This window comes from Parus major, chromosome 4, assembly GCF_001522545.3.
Source record: "Parus major isolate Abel chromosome 4, Parus_major1.1, whole genome shotgun sequence".
In the NCBI taxonomy this organism is placed as follows: Eukaryota; Metazoa; Chordata; class Aves; order Passeriformes; family Paridae; genus Parus; species Parus major.
Window position 1 is genome coordinate 40,803,423 of NC_031771.1, and position 20,284 is coordinate 40,823,706.

General features: G+C 36.0%; 1 protein-coding gene across 3 annotated transcripts in view; it reads left to right on the top strand.

The window, feature by feature from the left end:
* Positions 1 to 5,091: 5,091 nt before the first annotated feature.
* SGCZ (sarcoglycan zeta) overlaps positions 5,092 to 20,284 on the top strand; it is a 261,003-nt gene continuing 245,810 nt past the window's right edge. For 2 of the 3 annotated variants that reach the window (XR_004497012.1, XM_033513776.1), the window contains exon 1: positions 5,092 to 9,649. The gene's annotated coding sequence lies outside the window, so the exon portion shown is untranslated. Of the gene's footprint in view, positions 9,650 to 15,007; positions 15,105 to 20,284 lie in introns of those variants that run through there. The other variant, XM_033513777.1, reaches the window with a different exon arrangement.

Genomic DNA, 20,284 nt, shown 5'->3' on the forward strand with positions numbered 1-20,284 from the left:
TTTATGGAGCTGAAAGCTATTTAATTTCTCTTACAGAAGTAAAGAATTATGTGGATGCTTTGAAACACTAAGAATGAACATAGTGATTTGGAAAAGCAATACTATAATCTCGATGGAATAAAAATGTGTGCCACGTTTGCATCAGAGTGTAATTATATCCTAAAGATCATTGCAATTGTGCTGCATGAAAGTATTCTGTTCCTTAAGAGTATCTGAGGGCAGTAAGACTGTAAATGAATAGATTTAGTAAATGATGAAGTTGTATGACCTGTCTAAGCCATAGGGCTATTGTTTGGATCATCAGCCAACAACTGTTCAAAAAAAGTAGTCTTAATTAAATATCTCACTAAATACTGGGCCTATGTAGTCCATTGACTCACTTTCTTTTGTGATGCATGTGTGTCACTGCTGTTAAGCAGCACTGAAACAGCATACTTTATAAAGGAAGCAAGTTCAGTTCATCACTAACACTATCTTACTTGATGAAGCTACATGTCTCAATACTGTGAAGCACAGACATTCTGGAGAAAACAGATCCCACTGAACAAACAAACCAAAAAATGAAGCTGTTATTAACATATTGCTTCTTCTCTGAATGAATGAAAAATGATACAGTAACTGTTGTTTCTGCTTTTGATGTTCCTTCAGTGGGGGCAGTAACAGGGTCACTTGAACCTGTCTTACTGCTGTTCTGATTAAATAAGTGAAAATTCATTGAGTCTAGAGTTTCTTACCAATGTCAAAGTTGGTTGTATATGGACAATGAGTTTAAAAATGGTAGAATTTTCTTTTTTCTTGAAAAGAGCCAAAAAGCAGCTAGAGAAAGGTCATGGCATATCACTTTCTTAGGAAAACCAAGCTAAGAAATATACTTGTTTGTTCTAAATGTGAGCAGTAGCAAGCCAGAAGAAAAAGTGAAGACAAGTTCTTAATCAGTAATTCCTGGCTAGTATTTCTTGGAGAAAATACAGCATATGTGCAGCTTATGAGCAGCAATAGACCAACCAGGAAGAGAATTCTTTTCAATTAACTGCTGTAAAAGAGAAAATCTGAATAAAATAAAATGTAGCCCTAAATATGCACATACTCTCTGTCTGCTCAGTTTGATTTTGCACCTATGCTATGTTTATTTAACAGTGGAAAACTACTCTCACATACTAACTCCAAGTGTAACAAGTAGCTGAATTCTTAAACACTTTATTTCTTTTTGTATAAGTGTTTTGGAAGAGTTGTCCATGACAATGGATTGAATTTATAAAGTATGAATGTATGAATTTATAAAGTTTTTAGCTTAACTGAAAATACCATAACCTTAACCATTGTGTTCTTTAAAACACAATGCAAGCAGAGGTCTATTATTTCTACATTCCATTGCATCAAGTTCTGCTTTCTAACTAATATTGATTTGGACTTATGTTCACTTTTTCTACAATATCAATCCATAATTTATACTAGATTTCTGTAGGTATGATAGTAATGTTGTAGAGATCATCTTACATATTTGACTGGGTTGACAGTCAATGTGCTCACATGTAAGCCAAAACTTGTTTAGCATGAAGTATGTGGAAATACATGACAAAAACCTGATTTCAGAGTCATTAATTAGACAAAACAGGATTAAAAGAAATATCGCTGGATATTTTGGTTTTTGAATACTTTTCTAATTATAACATGCTATAAGGTTAGAGATTTCAGTGGGTCTTACAAAAACTTAAAATGCCGTAAGTAGTATTATAAACAATCATTAAGATAATGTTGCAAAGATGAAAAATATTTTGTGAAAATAACTATTCAAAATTTTGGTTAACGTGCAAGAAGAATTCAGCTTATATGACTATCCAGATACTTAAATTGTATGTTGATATTTGATTAAAAGTATTTTAATTGTTTAGAATGATGTTTCAAATCCCCTTTTCACTAATATAAGCATATGACTTAGATACACCCATGCCCATGACAAGTACCTTCTGCTTGCTCATACAAATGTTTAAAAGACATTTAAGATAAATTTTAAAGAATACAGAAATAGGAAAGACACAAAAGAACTTTGTAAACACACATTTTATTATTTGAAAGTCCTTTATATGTGTGTAGAAAGATGGGTAGGTGTGTTGCTTTCATAGAAGAGAATTAAAAAGAAGATACTGACCTACAAATTATTCATATGGTGTTTGCAAATTCTAAATATTAGAACAAAAACCTGGAAATTTTATAACTTTCTTTTGGTTTTCATTAACATTGCCTTCACCGAACAAAGCTGTATCAGAACTGTAACCTCAGTCTTTTAGTCCTCAAAACACTTCTTATTAAAACTGAGAATAATCTCAAACTTCTGAAGCTGCATTTGTTATACTTTGTCCTGGTAAGGTTTATTCCAGTGTGACTCAAGCTGACATATTTTCACATCTAATTTCTCCTCCTAAATCAAGAACTTGGAATATTTTACACTATATTTTGTGATTAACAGAAATATCTATTTAATGCATTTGTTCTCAAGACATTATCAATGCGTGTCTGCATGAGTAACTGAAACTGGTCTTGAGATGCAGTGGTACTTTTATTTCTTTATAATTTTATTCTGAAGAATGTTGTCATCGCTGGACATGAAATAGGTCACACGAACACAGCTCGGGTTGTGGTGAAAGGAAGAGGAAGCTTTATTTCTTCTCTTAGAATTTATAGGTTTCTGACCACGGCCAGGGATTGGATGGTCAGGAAACACCTTCCCAACTGCACTGGGCGTGGGAGATGTTCATCAAAAGATGTGTAACAGAAAGAATGTACACATGTTTACAGTTTACAGTGACTGTCCTGGGAAAGTCTTTAGAAAACTATGTCAGTAAGCTCAGAAAGCTGAGTTTTCAGGGTGACAGAATGTGGATACATTGCTGTACTTTTGTAGACTTACCTTTACCTAGCTCAGGTTCCACTAGTCTAACATAATCGTAATGAAAGAGCTCTGTCTGCCAAGAACTACTTTAGATTTTATAGCCCATGCTGAAATTACTGTTTGTTGCCACAAGGATCTGAGCCAAGGAATTAGAGGTAGCCTGAATGTGTGTGTCAGATTCACCCCATTAATCTTTTATTTGTCATATTTGTTACAGGATAGCCTGGGTATCCAAGATAATTTAATTTGTACTGGTGGGATGTTTTTGATAGCAGAAATCTTCAGTAATGTCCTTGGTGACTACAGAATTTGCTTCTGCACTTTTCCTATTGTTTACAGAAGATAGACTTCTCTTGTCTCATTTATAAAGATCAAATATACATATTTATTTTCTGAGCAAAGAAAGGGAAAGATGAGTTCTGATCACAGTGCTTTGGGGGAAAAGTGGCTGCCTCGTTTATGTTCTTATGCTTCAGTTTAAGTAACTTGTTTTTCATTGTTTCTTACAGTTTTTTATTCACATTATGAAAGTGCACTTTTCAAAGTAGTCTTTTCTGTTATGCTGTATATTGAATAATAGCCCATTTGGTCATTTGTAGGGCTTCCAAATACTTTTGTATGTCATATATTACTGGTTCTAGGCATTTGCCAGTGCCAAGAATGGATTCTTGGGACAGAGTACCATACAGATTTTAGAAAGCTTCAGAATGTATTCAGTGACCATCTGTCACTACATGCACAGCAAGCTTGACTTCAGTGCAGTTGAGATTCTGCCCGGGAGTACTGGAAATTGTGGTCTGGCTGTAAAATTAAACTGTCTGGCCGGTGCAGAAGATGACATTGTGAATGAGCACCAAACTGTTCAAAGCTCAGGCTCTGACGTCCCGTGTGGAGATTGCTGGTGTTTTGTGCATGACTCTGACCAGATAAAAGTGTGTGTGTGTTTGTGTGGTTGTTGTCTCTTCTTTTTCCCCTGAGCTGTTGATATGACAAATTACATGAAATGAGAGAAACTAACCTGATGGTTCTGTGTCCAATCTGTATGCTTCTTCATTAGCAGAACTACTATAGGACTATTATAAGATTCAAATATAAACCTAGTCTCAAATTAAAATAAAAAGCATCAATATTCCCTGTGGGACTTCTATGAAAAAAACCCAAACACCTAAAATAGCCAAATATCATCTGCTAAAAATTAGTGGGATTTTAATATTTTAATCAGCATAGTAAAGACAATTTGAGGTAAACTTTTTTTATGGTAGGCAACTTATACCTCTTCCTGAGAATCGCATTCTGAGAGGTTTTGTTTTCCTTTTTTCAAATAAACCAAGACACTATTGTAAGTTCACCTGTTAGGACAAGGAAGGGAACTCTACTCTTACTTTATTCAGCTTCACAGCAAATAATTGATAAAATATATTTTCAAGTAATCTGATTTTATAGTTTAGAGACTAGTGTTTTATGAAAATGTAAGTCTATGTCAATTTCTGTGAAATGAGGACTTTGAAATAGGATGTTTAAACAGAACTTCATTTTTAGTCAGTCCAAACAAAAATTTTAAAATAAGGAACATTTCCTGTATTATCTGAGAGAGGGAGATACAAAGACCAATGGCACTAATATTCTGATATTCTGGCATGTCGCCCTGGAGAATGTTCCATGTTGGCAACCTTCTTCCTAGCTAGTTCCAACAGCAATATCTTCAGAGTAGCGATGTGACAAACTATGGGGTATGTATGAAAAATATGTAAAAAGTTGTGCATCACCTCCTGGAACACAAGAGCTTGTGTGAACCAGTCATACCTCTGACAGGAAAGGATGGTGCATGCAAATTATCCACTCATTTAATGTCTTAGCCCAGGGCTAACAGAACTGAGTTCTGTGAACTCTGTGAACAGAGTTTAAGACCAAGAATGGAACTGGAAGCTTAGGAAGCAAGTGAGAATCAAAAGAAGGTTCCCCTTCATTCCCTTCCTCCAATCTTTTAGAAATGGTTAGATGTATTTCATGGCATAGGTATCAACTGTTTTATACTATGTTTTCTCAGCCACGGAAACAATCATACTGACGGCTGCCCTACTTTCCAAGGTCATTAGTCTAGTACTGTCATGTCTGTTTGAAGACCTTTACTCTGGGATTGAAAAAAGCACAGATTTTTATTTCTTTAATTATTATTGTTTAATAGATGTATTGTTTTAAATAGTGCTGTTGTGTTTCCAGTTCTCTGCATACACATTAATTACAGATGCAAGGGAAACATACAATGACGCTACTGAATATTTTAAAAACAACCCAAAAGCCAAAACCACTTCAGCTTGAATTCATGTTATTCTGACGTTTCAATTTAACACTGCACAACAGATTGTGTCTTAGCTTGAAAAGATATTATCTATTGCAGAATTGAAGATCATACTTTTCAAGTATTAAGAGCCTGTGTATCTCCCCTATAATCAGCAAAAAAATGTGTATAGAAATTGCGATCTTACCAGTGGTGATAAATCAAATAGAAAAAAAGCCCATGACTGTTATCTTTTTCCAAGTTTTAGCATTGTTTCACCAAAATTTTAAAAGAATATATACTTGAGAGAATTTAAAAATACTGACTAAAAGGTAGCTAGAAGGACCCTCTTTTTTATGCCAAGGCCATTTCTCTTTGCTGACTACAGATTACTTACAAGTTATTAAAGAGAGGGAAATAGATTAATGCTAAAATAAAGAAATCTAGTGCCTGAATCAGGAAACTGGGAAGAAAACCTGATGCTCTGAATGCCCACAGTACTTAACAGTGTGGATCACAGGATTAATTCTAACATTAAATAAAATACTTCAGTGGGTTTCTTAGAAAAAACCAGAAACTTTGTATAAAATTCAGCTATGTGCTTTTGGAAATGGAAATGGTTAGCCACATCTAAGCATCTGGCATCTAGACTTCCTTGGAAGAGAAAGGAAACTGAGTATGTCTATTGAATGTGAGAATAAAATATCTTTTTTGCCAAACCCAGTACAAATCATCAGTGCCAAGGCAAAGTGCTTTCCAAAAAGCTTGGATGGAGACCACTAAGACTTATTTTAATCAGATGTAAGGAAAAAGGAATATCAAGCTCTTATTTCATGTTAATACTTGTTAGCTAAAACCCACCAAACAAAACCTCTGCATACTTTAAAAAAAGTTTAATTGATTAAACTGTGCTGCAGTTTGTCATAGAGCTGTTTAATTTCATTCTAGTTTTGACAGGAACTCTTGGAAATCCTTATTGAAACTGATTACCAAAAGATACTGGTTTACCCTCTTATCAGTTGTACTGTCTAGTACCTAAGTCTTTTACCTCTAAATAACTCTATTTACAATAGTTTTTAAGGTAAGCAGGAACTAAGAGCTCTGTAAAGCTACTGAAATTTATTATGGCTGAAATGCAAGAGACAAATCTCACAGCACACTCTCCATGCCTCAGCAAACACATTTAAATATAGATAAGAGGATAAGTTTCTAATAGAAATGGTACATTTTAGTGCTCATTCTCTGTGTTTGAACCTACAAAGATAAAGAGCTGCTGCAGAACAGACCAAAAGAACAAAGTCACAGGACACAGCAACATTCATATGAGGAGCCTAAGGCTCAGGAGCTTAGAGTATTAGTAAGAAGGGAGGAGAGGAATAGGTGAGTGCTTATGAAATAAGCTATTACTGTGCTAAGAATCTGAATCTTTTGTCTGCTTCTTCTAAACAAGCTGATAAATATACCCACGAAAGCACTTATTGCACCCCAGTGAAAATAATAAAATTTGTGTGTACCACTGCATCTTCCTACTTCCAGTGCCCTCCTCTGACAAAATCCCAGACTGATATCAAAATTTTCATCACATTTTATAAAATTTCTGACCATATTTCATTTCTTATGTTCTAGTTAGTTCTAGAAATTTCATGTGTCTGAAGTATCTCCATGTAAGGAATATGGAAACCTTTATTTTAGCATTGTTTCCAAGTACTTTTGAAATTTTGTAAAGACAAACAAAATTCCCCAAAGCAACAGAAAAATAATCAACCCACTCCCCTAACCCAGCCCCCATTATAACATTGTGGTACTACACATCTTCAGCATTAGCACTTCTGAAGAGTTATTGAGATAAAGAGGAAAAGTTTTCCCTTTTAATTATTTTTTCTTTCATTTCAAGGCAGTCTTCCTTTCACTCAGAAGAGTTTTCTTTCTCTGTCCCATCCCTGTAGGGAAGTACAATTATACTTTGACATGTCTCTCTCAACTCTTCCCAGCTGTAAATGATGTTGGCAATTCCATAGGCTGCAGCTCTCTTGTGAGGCTTCCCTGCTGTTAGCTTGCTTTTTTTTTTTTTTTCCATCTAGTAAAACATAGTGGATTTTCTGCCTTTTTCATTATAAAAGTAATGTTATCCATGAAGTACCCTTTTACTTAAATAATCATTTTTTTTCTTTATTGCTTTCTCTGTGATCCATTTAAAAATCAGTCTTTGTTAATGGATCTATGGCCTCTGAACATATTTTCTAGCCTCTCTGATAGTATTCTCTGATCACCTTCTCCTTTCAGACATGATAAAAGGAGTAAAGGATACAATCCTTATTCATCCGGAATTAGTGAGAGTGGAACAAAATGTTGAGATTTCTGTGATGATGAGAATTCTGGGGCCATTCTCCAAAGACTTTTCTCCTCTGGGTATTTTGCAGTTGCATAGACACCATCTAAGCTTCCAAAAAACTCACCTGCTCTTTAATGTAGCTCTAGGAAGAAAGCCATTAAGAGCCAAGACTCTTAGCAGAAAGCATGTCAGGCTTCTGCAAGCAGCACCAGTGCATCCCACCTAGTCAAGTGTCTGACTCATGGGGTAGTCTGAAGGCTTTGTAGTATGTGATGATTTGACTAATGGTCTGGTTTCCTTGTATCTTGTTTCATCCTCTCCTTGAAAAGTGAATTACATGCAAGGTGCCTTTGCCTGCAGTGTCTTTTTCTAACATTTTGTTTTGCCTTCATCTTCTCTCCTCTCTACAAAAAGAAAATTGCTTCTATATTAAGTCAGGAGATTTGTGACACTCAGCTGTCGAGAATGTTAATGCTGTTGTATCAAACTGTTTCCTATGAAAGTTTAACAAATAAAGTAATTAAAATTTCTCATGTAATCTCCATATTTTATTACTGATTACTTTTAAAGTAGGAACTGATATGAAGAAGCCTGGTGTTACATTAAATTACATCTCAGTTTTACCCTAACCATTGTACACAATTTGAAGGCTTGCTTCAACATAGAGTCCATCAGTTAGTCCATGGTTCTAAAGTGCAGAGCATAATCACTTGTCTGCACCTTCATGAAGGGATGCAGAACATCCAAATGTGTGAGGGATGTAAGTGTTGCAGGATTATAACGTATCTCAGAGAGGGACACCTGACTTTACACTGCTGCAGTTACATGATGCACTAAATCTCTCCCCATCACCAGCAAAGAGCTGCCTTGCAGAATGGGAGCAATGGGGAGAAGTGGCAGATTTGTCCTGCTGTCTTTGTACATTCACCAGGGTGAGGAGACTCCCTATAGCACATCTGCCTTTTCATGTAACCAGCCCTGTGACTGCATAACAAATTTAACGTTGAGTCTTCCAAAACTGCAGACATGTTGAGATAGTCCAAGTTAGAAGTATGGTCTCTCTAAATTTCTTTCCATTTCAGCTCTAGAGGGGGAACATGTTCACAAAACGTAGTAATATCCTGGGGAGCATTATGCCCTGCAGGACTCAGTAGAAAAAGGCTCATAATCCATTTGTATTAATGCTGAGTAGTATCTGTAAAGTGAGGCAACAGCCTACAGCAATAAACAGTGAACTTTGTAATCCACCAGCTCCAAACACTTTGAACTGACCAGTCTGCTATGAAAACAGTAGCATTTGCCACAAATATTTGCACATATTTGATACTACAAAATTACACGTGGCTGAAAGACTATTGATTTTTTTTTTTTTTCCTCTGCTTGTTTTGATTCCCTAGAACAATACGTTGCACATAATGTTTTGGGGCTTGTCCCTTCTGGGAGTCCATGCTTTTTCAGATCAGACTGAGTAATTTTGAAAGTTGTTGCTGCTGTATTGATTTTCTGCCCAAATCCATTTTGCTAAGTAAACCGATAGAGGAAGTAGGGCTTGTGATCATCTCACAGACACAATAGACAAGCCCTAGTCCCTTCCAGAACTCCAAGGCTTTATAATTTTTAAATCTGATTTTTATTAGACCTAGGTGACCTGTAAAATAGGAAAACTTCAGATCTGCTGGGTAAGATGGAATAAAAATAAACAAGTTTGCAAACCCATTTTCCCTTACTCCTTGTGTCCTTGCAGGGGCGAGTCCTTCCTTTGCTGTAAGCTTTTACTCTGTTAACTCACCAGCCACAAAATTCCTGCAATCCCTTCGTGTTTCATGAGAAAATGCCTGTAGTCTATTTCCAGAAAGACCCAGCCTGCCCACACCTCTTCCCACAGGGGGCAAGCCAGCCCACTGTCCCGTCCTGGGGACCTGCTGCCTCTGTGGCTCTTGTAGGTGCCACTGAGAGGGGCGACTGTGATGCCGCAGGGCCCAGGCCCGGCCGATGCAGCTCGCCCTCCTCTCCCCTCCCACCTCCCAGCCCCACTAAAGGCCTCGCTAAGCGCTCTGCCTGCTCTGTCCCCCGCCCCAGGAACAGGAGCTCTCCGTGCAGGATGGTCAGCCAGGGAGGCGAGCAGCGGGAGCTGTACTTGGCACAGCCGGTGAGTTACTGTGATCCGTGTAAATGGCTGCCAGGCCACAGCAGGCCTGTTCTCCCAGGCCACAGCAGGCCTGTTCTCCCAGGCCTGTTCACACTCCTGGGCTGTTTCCTGCTGCTGTGCTTCCCGGCCTGCCCGCTGCCGCTGCTGGAGCTGCTGGTGCCTTGGTGTGTGGGTGGGAAGGGGCGCTGGGCTGCACAGCCCTCTGTGGGCAGCAGGCAAGGCATCCCTGAAAGCAGGGCAGCAGCCGAGACCAGGGCTCAGCAAGTGGCAGGGGTTGGGTGCTTTTTAAAAATGTTTTATTTATTTTAATAATAGTGAGAGAAGAAAGAGCAGTTACTGTTTAATTTGCTGTAACTTGTTGAGATGTCCGTGAGTTCTGTTCCTTTCAGCATAGTGCAGAGAGCTCAGAGCTGTTCTAGGGGCTGTCCTGCTGAGCCCCCTTCACAGACAAGCACTGCTCCCTTACCAAGGTGCCGCATGGTGCTGATTGAGCCTCTCTTTATGCTCGTGTGGAATAGTTAAGAAAGAAATAACCAAACCATTCATAGAGACTGCGGAGGATAAATATTCCACCTTTGAAATATCATTAGCTCAAATGAGTTTTTATGATTTATTTCTTTGTGCTATTGTGTATTGCATTTCTGTTCCTATGATGCCAGGTGCCAGTTCAATACTTTAAATTCACTGTACAATATTAAAGATAAACTCTGTAAAACTTCTGTGTGAAAGTTTTGTAATAATGGTGGACATCGACTGCTGCATTTTTTTGGTCCATATAAACAGCCATGTATGTTACAATACTAAAAATATCCTGTGCTAGTGGCAAGTATTTTGCATATTTACTGTATTTTCCTGGCTTATGTGGCAGAGAATAGCTCAAACTTCTGAGATGTTTATTTGCATTCCATGAGTAGTGATTTACGAATTTCATGGCCTTAAATTAATTTTGGTTTTACCAACAAGAACGTTGAATTAGTTTTGTAAGCCTTCACTCATTTCATGTCTCCTGAATATAGGGATAGCACTGCTGTTTTAAAGTTCAAGTTATATCAGGAATATTCTTAAAATTTTTAGTGATTTTTTTTTTTAATGGTAAAGTATATCATTAGGGATCCATTTGATTTTGTAACCTGATCTCCTATGTAAAAGACTGTAGATCTCTCAGAGATATTTTGGTTAAATTAGAATGTCAAAGAAACCTTGATTTAGAAATTATTTGATTTGTGATTTTTTTAAATTAATTGAAAACTTAAAAAGCTCATAATCTTCAGTTTATTTAACTTTAACTAACTAAAAGCATCAACAATAACGTGTGTATTAGAAAGGTATGATGTTACAATTCTTTCAAACCAAGAATGAGTTTTTGGCACTGGAATGACAGGATTAAATACCTTATTTTCAGACCTGAAGCAACTTCTGCAAGGTATTGTACTAAGTCCTTTGTCTCATGACATGTATTTGAGTTTTTACTAAGTGTAGCTTCTGCAAAAATAATTTCTTTTTTTGGAGATATAAAAAAAAAGCATATCTATGTACTGTTCCTTACCTCAGCTTGCTTTTTGAAGTGCTAATTTTCTGTAGGTTCATGGCTGAGATCTTGCCAGCCAAGTTTTGAGAAACAGGTTTTAAAATCAGTAATCTTAAGCAATTACATATGCAGAGTTGAAACAAATCATAGTACATTGCGGGATAATTTCATAAAATCAATTTTGATTTTATTATTAGTAATTGTGAGCTGCTGTGCAGAATGTACAGAAGTGCATACAAGGGAAAAAGAGGTTTCTGAGAATGCTGCTTCAAAAGTTACAAGTGAAGCCATTTTTAGGTCCATGTCCATGGTTATTTTAAAAAAAAGGCAACAAGCCATTAAACTATAATCTGAGAGAGTATAGTGGCTTTGTTTAAAGGAAGGAGACATCTGACTGGAAATATTTGATAGCACCACTACTGAGTTGTATGTGACAGGAGTAGGTGAATATAGGTTACAGTCTGAAAAGATATGTTTTTACTTGCTGTCATGGGTGACATCTGTAGTTACAGGTATTTAGCTTTCAAATGCATGTTTGTTCTTTTTGTAAGCTACATAGAAATAAAATGGAGACAAGAACGGATTCTGAAACAGAAATAATGGAGACAAGGAAAGGAGAGCATGGATTCCTAACGCTGTTTTATAAGTGTGGGTAGATATAGAGAAATATAGAGGAGTTTACTTTTGTGAGTGGTTTCAATTTAGGTGATTCCATAATTTCTTAGAACAGCTCTTCAGGGAACAGTTTACTGTAGGGTGGGAGGAGAGCTGTTTTTTGCATTGCCATGATACTCTCCTGTAACATATCCATTATGTGTGGTCACAGTGAAGGTTTAGCCAGCTTGAGCGAATTGGGGAGGAGGAAACCCTGACTGTTTGCAGGCCAGAAGCAGGAAAGTTGTTTTTCATCCCCTGAAGGAGTGACATAACCCATCAATATTCTTAGCTAAGGCTTCACAGCTTCTCACTTTGTGAAGCCTAAGCTGAACATCAGTGGGAGGTTTCAGTCAAATGAATGACACGGGTCTTTGCTTTGATGAAAGTCTATTTGTAAAGACTGCTTTAGAGAGGAGGAGGATGGATTTGAGGTGGCCACGGTCCAGCATCAGGTAGGTTTTTCCTTAGTGGTTGGGGAAGAGAAAATGACTGTAAAGCAAGTGACTAGGTGGCACCTACTGGTTGGCTGCATAATTGTGATGTTTATTTTGATATATGAGGAAAAGGTGGACTGTGGTCATCTTAACATTTAAACATTTTTATCTGTGGATTTCATAAGCCACACACTCGTCTAATTATTACAAATGTTTTTGGCCCCTAATTTCTTTTAATCTGATTATTTGAGAGGAGGTGTAATGCCATGACATACTTAAGGACTTACACTGTTTTTAAGTGTAATTACTTTAGTGAAAAGTTCTAAATTTTGATTTTTCTATGAATAAAATAATTTTTTGTTATTCTGTTTGCTTATGCATAGGGCTCAGATTTTTGTTAGTCATCATCTTACTTCTTTATGTCCTAGCTGGCCAGGAAACAAAATTTCTCTCTCACTCTTCTTCTTCTCCCACTTTAAATGGAGTGACAAAACTGTTCCTCCAAATCCAGGAGCTGTGTTGAACAACCATCTGCCCATCGAGAACAGCTTTTTTTTTCTATTGATTGCAGACTTCACTCTTTTATAGCACAAAGCATACTGCAACATTTTCTTTTCCAGATGGAAATTGCATTGTTTACATTTTTCTCTGTTTTCTCAAGAAGGCATGAGTACAAAGCTGTGTTATTTATTGTAACACCATTGGTAGAACGGACTTAGCCAACCCATTTGCATTTCTGAAATATAGCCCATGTCTCTCCATTCATTATTGCTTAATTTTCATAGAAAATATCCTAGAGAGCTAATTTTCTGGTAGTTCAGAACAGTTCATTCTAACTTACTACTGCAGCATCACAGGGATTAGTGAAGTTGGATCTCAAAACCAGAGTAAGTATAGATGTAATGTTCTGCTGGTCTGCAGTGAGCTGAAACCAGTGTCCTGTGTGATGACTTTTAACAAGAACTAGTGTTTGTCCTGAGTTGTTTTGAGGATCATCAGTATAGTATATTAAAAGGGAGAAGCTGTAATACAAAAAGAAATTTCTACATTTCTAATGAGAATGGCTACTAATAGCTGAATTTCCCCATATCTTAAAGACTTCATTTCTACATTCTGTTGCAACTCTGTAGAGAGAAGCTAGAAGGTATCTCAATCTCAGAGCAGCAGGTTGTTCCACTGCAGCTCCTGTAAGAGAAATGCGTTCTCTAGGCCAGGAGTACAAACCAAGCTAGGGTTAGGTAACCAGCCAGTTTGGCTTGGTGCACTTTTAGGTACAAAGTTTTAAGACATGACCTTTGTCTACCCCTACTGCCAGCAGCATGTTCTAGCTCTGAAAGTATTTGGGTTCTGAAGCTCCCCTGAAACCCAAATACTCTTGGTGCTCCAGGAGTTGAACAGTGGGGAAAGCAGTGGTTTGTGCTGCAAGATGCTCCTCTACTGTGCCAGGTAAATCTGAACTCAGCATGTCTATTGTCAGGCAATGCCTGACATGTATAGAAACAAACACCAGTTTGCCATGAATTGACAACAAAAATCATTCATTGTCATTAAATGAAACATCTAATTTATTTTGTCTAAAAAGCATTGTATATATTTAGGAAAAGCTGAAGTCCTTTGGTATACTCTTAGCATTTTTAGATTAGGCAATGGATAAATTCAGAAATACTTCAATACGCAAACTGTTTTTTAACTAGCAGTTCAGATTTTTATGAGAAACTGATTTATGAAGACTGCAAAACAAAACAATATTGCTACCAGGGACCTGAATTCTTGTAGTTGATATGTTACAACCAAGATGTATCAAGGCAGTGTTTTGCCAGATTTTGTATGCTTATTAAGTATTATTAGAAATTATTTATCACAGATATCACAAAACCCTTAAATAAAATGATATGATTAAATCAATTTTGAATAGCTGCTAACATTTCCCTTTGAACATTGTTAGCTTGCTTTGGAAACAGCATGGCTGGAACACCCTTTGTGTTTTGCACACCTGTGGTCCCCACAGCTATGGTTAGGAGGCAGCTCATTCAGTTTTATTATGCAGGTGTTCTTGTGGTGTTTATCCTCAGTTACTCAAACTTATGTATAGGAGCAGAAATGGCTGCTAATCACCAGGGCTGAGGAAACATAAAAAGCAGCATAAAACTATGATTTTGATTGAACAGATCCATCAAATACCACTTTGAATTTGCAGTGAGTGGGAGGGCATGTGCATTTCTGCATAAGCCTTAGGAATAAGTTTTGTGCAAGAAATGTAATTATGGATATTTATATCAAGAGTTGACATTCTGGAAATCACACTCTTTTATGGTAGTTTTTTACTGTCCAGTCCATATACCAGAACTGTTAAGAAGAAAATTTTAAAGACTCACCACAAAACACCAGCAGTTGCAAATTCAAAGAATATATTAATGAAATAAATGTTAAGCATGGCACTGTGTTTTTAAATGCATAAATGTGTATGATAATATTGAGAGTAATTGGTATGTGAAAATAGCATAATGATGTTGATCTTAAGGCTGACATTTAATATATCATTTAAATGAGACAAATCAATTTTATTTTGTATCTTGCTTGTTTCATAACCAATATTACACTTGAAAAATTGAAAATTCTTGTGGTGTTAAGAATTTTGGGCTTCCTTACGTTTACCTGTAATCAGTTACAAGACCTGTTTTTTCTTCTCTCATCCACCACTTATCTCTCTCTTTCCATCCTCACCAGTTTCATCAATTCCTTGGGTTTGTTGAGTATGTTCACCATACCTCTTCTAGTCCAAGAATATTATTTTTGCTTGCAGAAATTTGTGGACAGGTGTAGCCAGCATATGAAGGTATGTCACACATTTTAGCAATTAGTAATAGCAATAAGATAAAGTGTTAAGTAATTAAAAATGTGGTAACAACCATGTTTTTAGTTAGCTAATCAGCTGAAGGCCATATAACTGTGATATCTTTTGAACTATTACTTCTGTTAATAATGTTTTCTCATGCTGTAGATAAACTTTATGTTACACATGTATGTTTTGAAAGACTGTAATCAGTCTGTGAATTTCTTGCCTATAAGACTGAGGACTTGATCACTGGACAATACCCTTTCTTACTAACACATAGTGCACGGTGTTTCATTTATGAAATGCAATATCCCTCATCATCTTGAGTTACTTGGAACAGCTTTTACCATAGACGTATTTATCCCTAGCTGATGATTTTATTAAGAAATTACAAACAATTATTGATGGTTAAAAAAAGAAAAGTGAAAGGGAATCCAGAAAAAAACCCAAAAAACCCTGCAACCCATTTTGTATAATCATTTCTTAAATTTAGGCTCTCACAACACTAGACTGTAGTCTTTGCTTTAGTTTTTATTCTCTCTATGATGTATTTATATACTTCATGATTAAAAATTAGTTCACCAAAAATTGTAATTTATGTCCAACCAATGTTTTATAGAAATTACATTTGTGTTATCAACTATTAATATTGAAGTGAATATTTCAGTAACTTAATACTATTATGAGTTGTCATTGTCACAACTGAAAAATATCCAACGGTTAAGTAACTGTGAATAACAGACAAAAGAAATAATAGCAACTTAGCATCATTTTGCCCAGTCATCTTTTGTCACAGATCTTAAAGAACCTGTGCCTCTTGTAATGAGTTTTATCTGAAACAATGTTCTTGGCTTCATAAAAGAAACTTTAATCTTGACTTGTGAGCCTTCATGACTGATATTTTTTACTCTGTACATTCCTCTGCTGACAAGTCTATGTGCTATATTGTTGCACATGAATGCTATACCTGGATTGAAAGCAAAATATGTTTTGTTTTTCTTTATTTTTCCCCTTTTCATAGTTCTACCAGAAAGTTAAATGTTTATGCCTAATATTCCTCAAATAACTTATTTTAGCTTTGTTTCTATGTGTCTATAAGAGCTGAGTCAACTCAACTGTTCATGTTTTGTCAGTTTTCTACTAATTCACAAAGCTGAATGTTTATTGTGAGAGCCCAAGAAATATGGCTATGTGTGTTTGATTGCTGATGCACACATCTCTAGTTTGCAATGATGAGCATTTGTGTGTACTGAAATAGTTACACATAAATATACCTGCATTTTTTGTATTTATATATGCATACCCTTCTGTACTACCTTCTCACCTATTCATGTAGTGATGAAAGAATTTTTACTTAATTTCATCAAGTAAAGTCATCAGTTTTCAACAAATGCCAAAATACTGGCATTTCAGATTCAGGTAATCTTGAATCATTGTCTTTCTGAATATGTTAATGTTTGTAGATATGAACCTATGCATAAAAATACCCAAAACTGTTTACTGGCAAGTTGAGGGCAAATGGTGGAGTTTTTGATTTCATTTGGTAGGTTATCAATAGCTGGAGTTTAAAAAAATGATACAAAAGTAATGTGTGGTATAATGGTATTAATTAAATTATATCAAAACATAAATTATGCTAGAGCTATAAAAGATGTAATTTGTGTACATTTTGGATAAAATCAAGAAATATGCCCTGAGTCAGACTTTTTCTTCTTCTCTGGTTGATCCATTAAGGTTTGAAATTCCTTTTCATCAGCATATTTACTTTCACACCTTTGTCTAGAGAATTAGAAAGGGAAATAAATTCACATTTGAATGCACTTCATTGTTGGTAATATGCAAAGTATTAAGTGGCAGAACTGTATTATTGTACTGTAATAGTTTGTCAGAATCTAATCTTTTAACGTTTTATTTAAATTCTGGGCTGATACATTTTTGTATCATTATGTATTGTATTGACTGGGAGGTATTGGGTGAACCGAATACAAACAGGTGACACCAAGATGGCCATGGTCCACAGCTGAAGTGTGAAGAAAAGATTTATTCCATTATTTTGCTGGCAAAACAGGGACACATGCACAGCTAAGCTTATGTCATCTTAGCAGGGGCAAAAAGCGCTCAGGCTGTTTCCTGGCTCATGTACCAGAGAGGTCTGGCACAGGCACAGTTCTTCATATGGCTGTGTTTTATGATCTCCAAGCTTCTTATCTCCTTTCCCCCACTACTGCGCCTGTGAACAACGCTTCTTATGTCTTTTACAGCATTCTGATACGTGACTTCTCAAGACAGACAGAAACAGTGAATTTCCCCAGACTGATCTTTCTTAGCAGTCCCCCAGTTGCAAGGTCATCTAGAGCGAAAACAATTCTGAAAACAAGTCTTTCTCCTCCCTAGTCTTCCAGTTTTAACACTTTCCTCCCCATAATAACCAGGAAAGTATGTAGTCAAGAACTTCTTGTTGAACTTATGGAGCACATTAGTAACAAATTATTTGGTGTAAGGTACCTAAGTTTAAGTATGATCTATTTATACTTAAATGAAGAAACTGGATTCTCTATAATATTCCCTATAATACAAGGCAAGAACATGTAGTTTTATATGTCAATTATTTCTTCAAATTCAGGCTGACAATGTATTATCTTGTTATGAATAATTTGAAAGACTGGATCTTTTCCAACCTAAATAATTCTGTGACTTTATTGTGTTACTAAAGCAAAACTATTCAGTATTGATTTAAATGTAGGGAAAATGTATTATATATCTCAATATTACTATTTTTTTTCCTTCAGAATTGTTGAAATGTAGGTAACTGTGCTTATAACTGCACTTGAGTGATGCAATATAAGGAAAATTCACTCTTTGATTCCTCTGGACAGGAATGGATTGCACAAAACCATTTGGAGCAACTAGTTTTCTGTCTCCAGATTAATATTATAATTTTTTCTTGATTTAGGACTGAAAAATATGACAATTTGATGGCTGATTTTTGACATTCAGAAAACTCAGAACCAAGAAAATGATAGAATGGAGTTGTAAATGGTGTAAGCAGAAGAATATTTAAATATTCTTGAAGTAGAAGTTTGAAAATAAAAAATGTGATTGATTTTGAGTCTAGCAAGCAAAGTAGCTGGTTGTATCATTGTTTTTATAGCTTTTCAAACAAGGTAGGCTAGTCTAATTATCAGAAAAGGCTTGTTTTATAACATGGGAAGAAAAAAATCAGTGGCACTGCATACTGTACTTAGTCATTCAAGCTTACATCTGAGCTTGACTGAGCTAATCTTCAGTCAAAGAGAAGCTCATGTCATGATATGCAACAGCAACAATGTATATGTATAAGACTGTAATATATATATAAGAAATCTGATCTTCCACAAGTTTTTGTCTTGAAGAAGGGCAATACAAAATGAAATGAGGCACTGTGACTTCATGCTCCAAAATAGATAATGTTCAACTCTTTAGGGATTGCTGCATTCAAATTTCTCTTGATATTCAAAACCCACAGTGAATAACACACATAAAGAATAATGTTCCTCAGGTCTTAACACTATACTTTTATGGGTGAAAACACAGTTTCTCTACTGTGTCTTTAGGAGAGCTTTATGGAGGGCATAGAAATTACATTCATGCTTCTATTAAAAAAAATATTTATAAGGCATTTCCTGTTGTTTTTTGTTTAATTTTTATTTTTTTTATTCTCCAACTGTGACTGAGCATAACAAGCTGGAAAGAATGACAGGAAGCTGTTTTTGGAAGGATGGCAAAGAGCAGATGTTATTAAAGGGCCGTGATAAAGCTTAAGATGGAATATGCCTCATGCATGGGGGGTACTTGTTCCTCATTCAATATATTTAGGATTTTATAGAGGGTTTTCTTTGGGTTTTTTTATTTTTTTTGTTGTATTTTTTTGGTCTAGTTTTGTTTGTTTATTTTTTGTTGTGTTTTGATTTTGTTTTAAATCTGTTTAGGTATTTCATTTCGCAGAAGTCTATACAGACAGTAGAGAGAAAGGTGTTCATGTCTCCTGTGTTGTACATCTCCCTAAATTGCTACTGTTGCAGAAATCTATTTCCTTTCTACATCTTCACTACTGCACTACTACTCCACTACTACCTTATTTTCAGACTTCCTACTTTCAGAAAAGAAAAGGCATTTGTCAGATGTGTTCCAAACTGTTAAGGAACTGTCTGAGACTGAGTGGGGGGGTATGTAGGGAGTCAAGTGGAGCCCCTCTTGCTTCACAGGAGCTGCCCTGCTGTGAAGGGACTTCAATCTGAGCAGTTAAAGTTCCAGATGTTGGGAGTGTGACTCCTGGAATTGCTCCTGGGTGGTCAGACAGGAAAGTTTCCTTAACAAGATGCATTGCTGAGCCTGTTTGTTATCTAGAGTCTGTCATGCTTTGCAACTCAATAAATCATAGGTAATTAAATATACTCATTTAGTAGCTACTTGAATTCACACTGATGATGTGATTAGATGTAATGACTCAAACCATTGTACAAAAATGGTCAATAACCTAAAGACAAGGGAAAAACCACAAATGTTTACAAGGTAATGTGTAGGCATAAGGCTGTGGGATGAACAGTTCATCATTGCTCTATCTTGCATTTTCTTGGTATTGTGTACTTCAATACCAACTTTTTTTTTACTTTTTCAGTAAAAAAAAAAACCTTCACATTCTCTTAAGAACCTGTATGTCAGATGTTTTAGAAATATTCAGAAAAGCAAAAATACTCTAGAAAAAAAGATGTAAGATTTTTCCCAGTGATATTCCTCATTAGGAAGAACTGTATGAAAATTGCTCTTTTGTTTACTAATTGCAAGTATGAACCTTGAGCATATAAAAGGCTTTTAATTTCTGGCTTCTGGGTCACTCTTCCTTAAATTTCAGGTTGTGACCAACTTGATCTCTTACAAAGATCTGTAGAAGATCACAGTGTCCCTATATTGTCAGTGTCTTTCATACACTTGTAATTGCTACAATTTGGGCTTCAACAGCAGCTTCTAATTTCATCTTTGATCTGCAAGTTAGGTTGTCTACATCTGAGTGTAAATGAGCAATGATGATAGGTTCTGTGCTGGTCTCATTTGCTAATACAAAGTTTATGTAAAAAATTTATGAAATGCAAGCCTTGCCTAGTCAGTAAGCGTTATTCATAACTTACTCTATCAACTCTTGT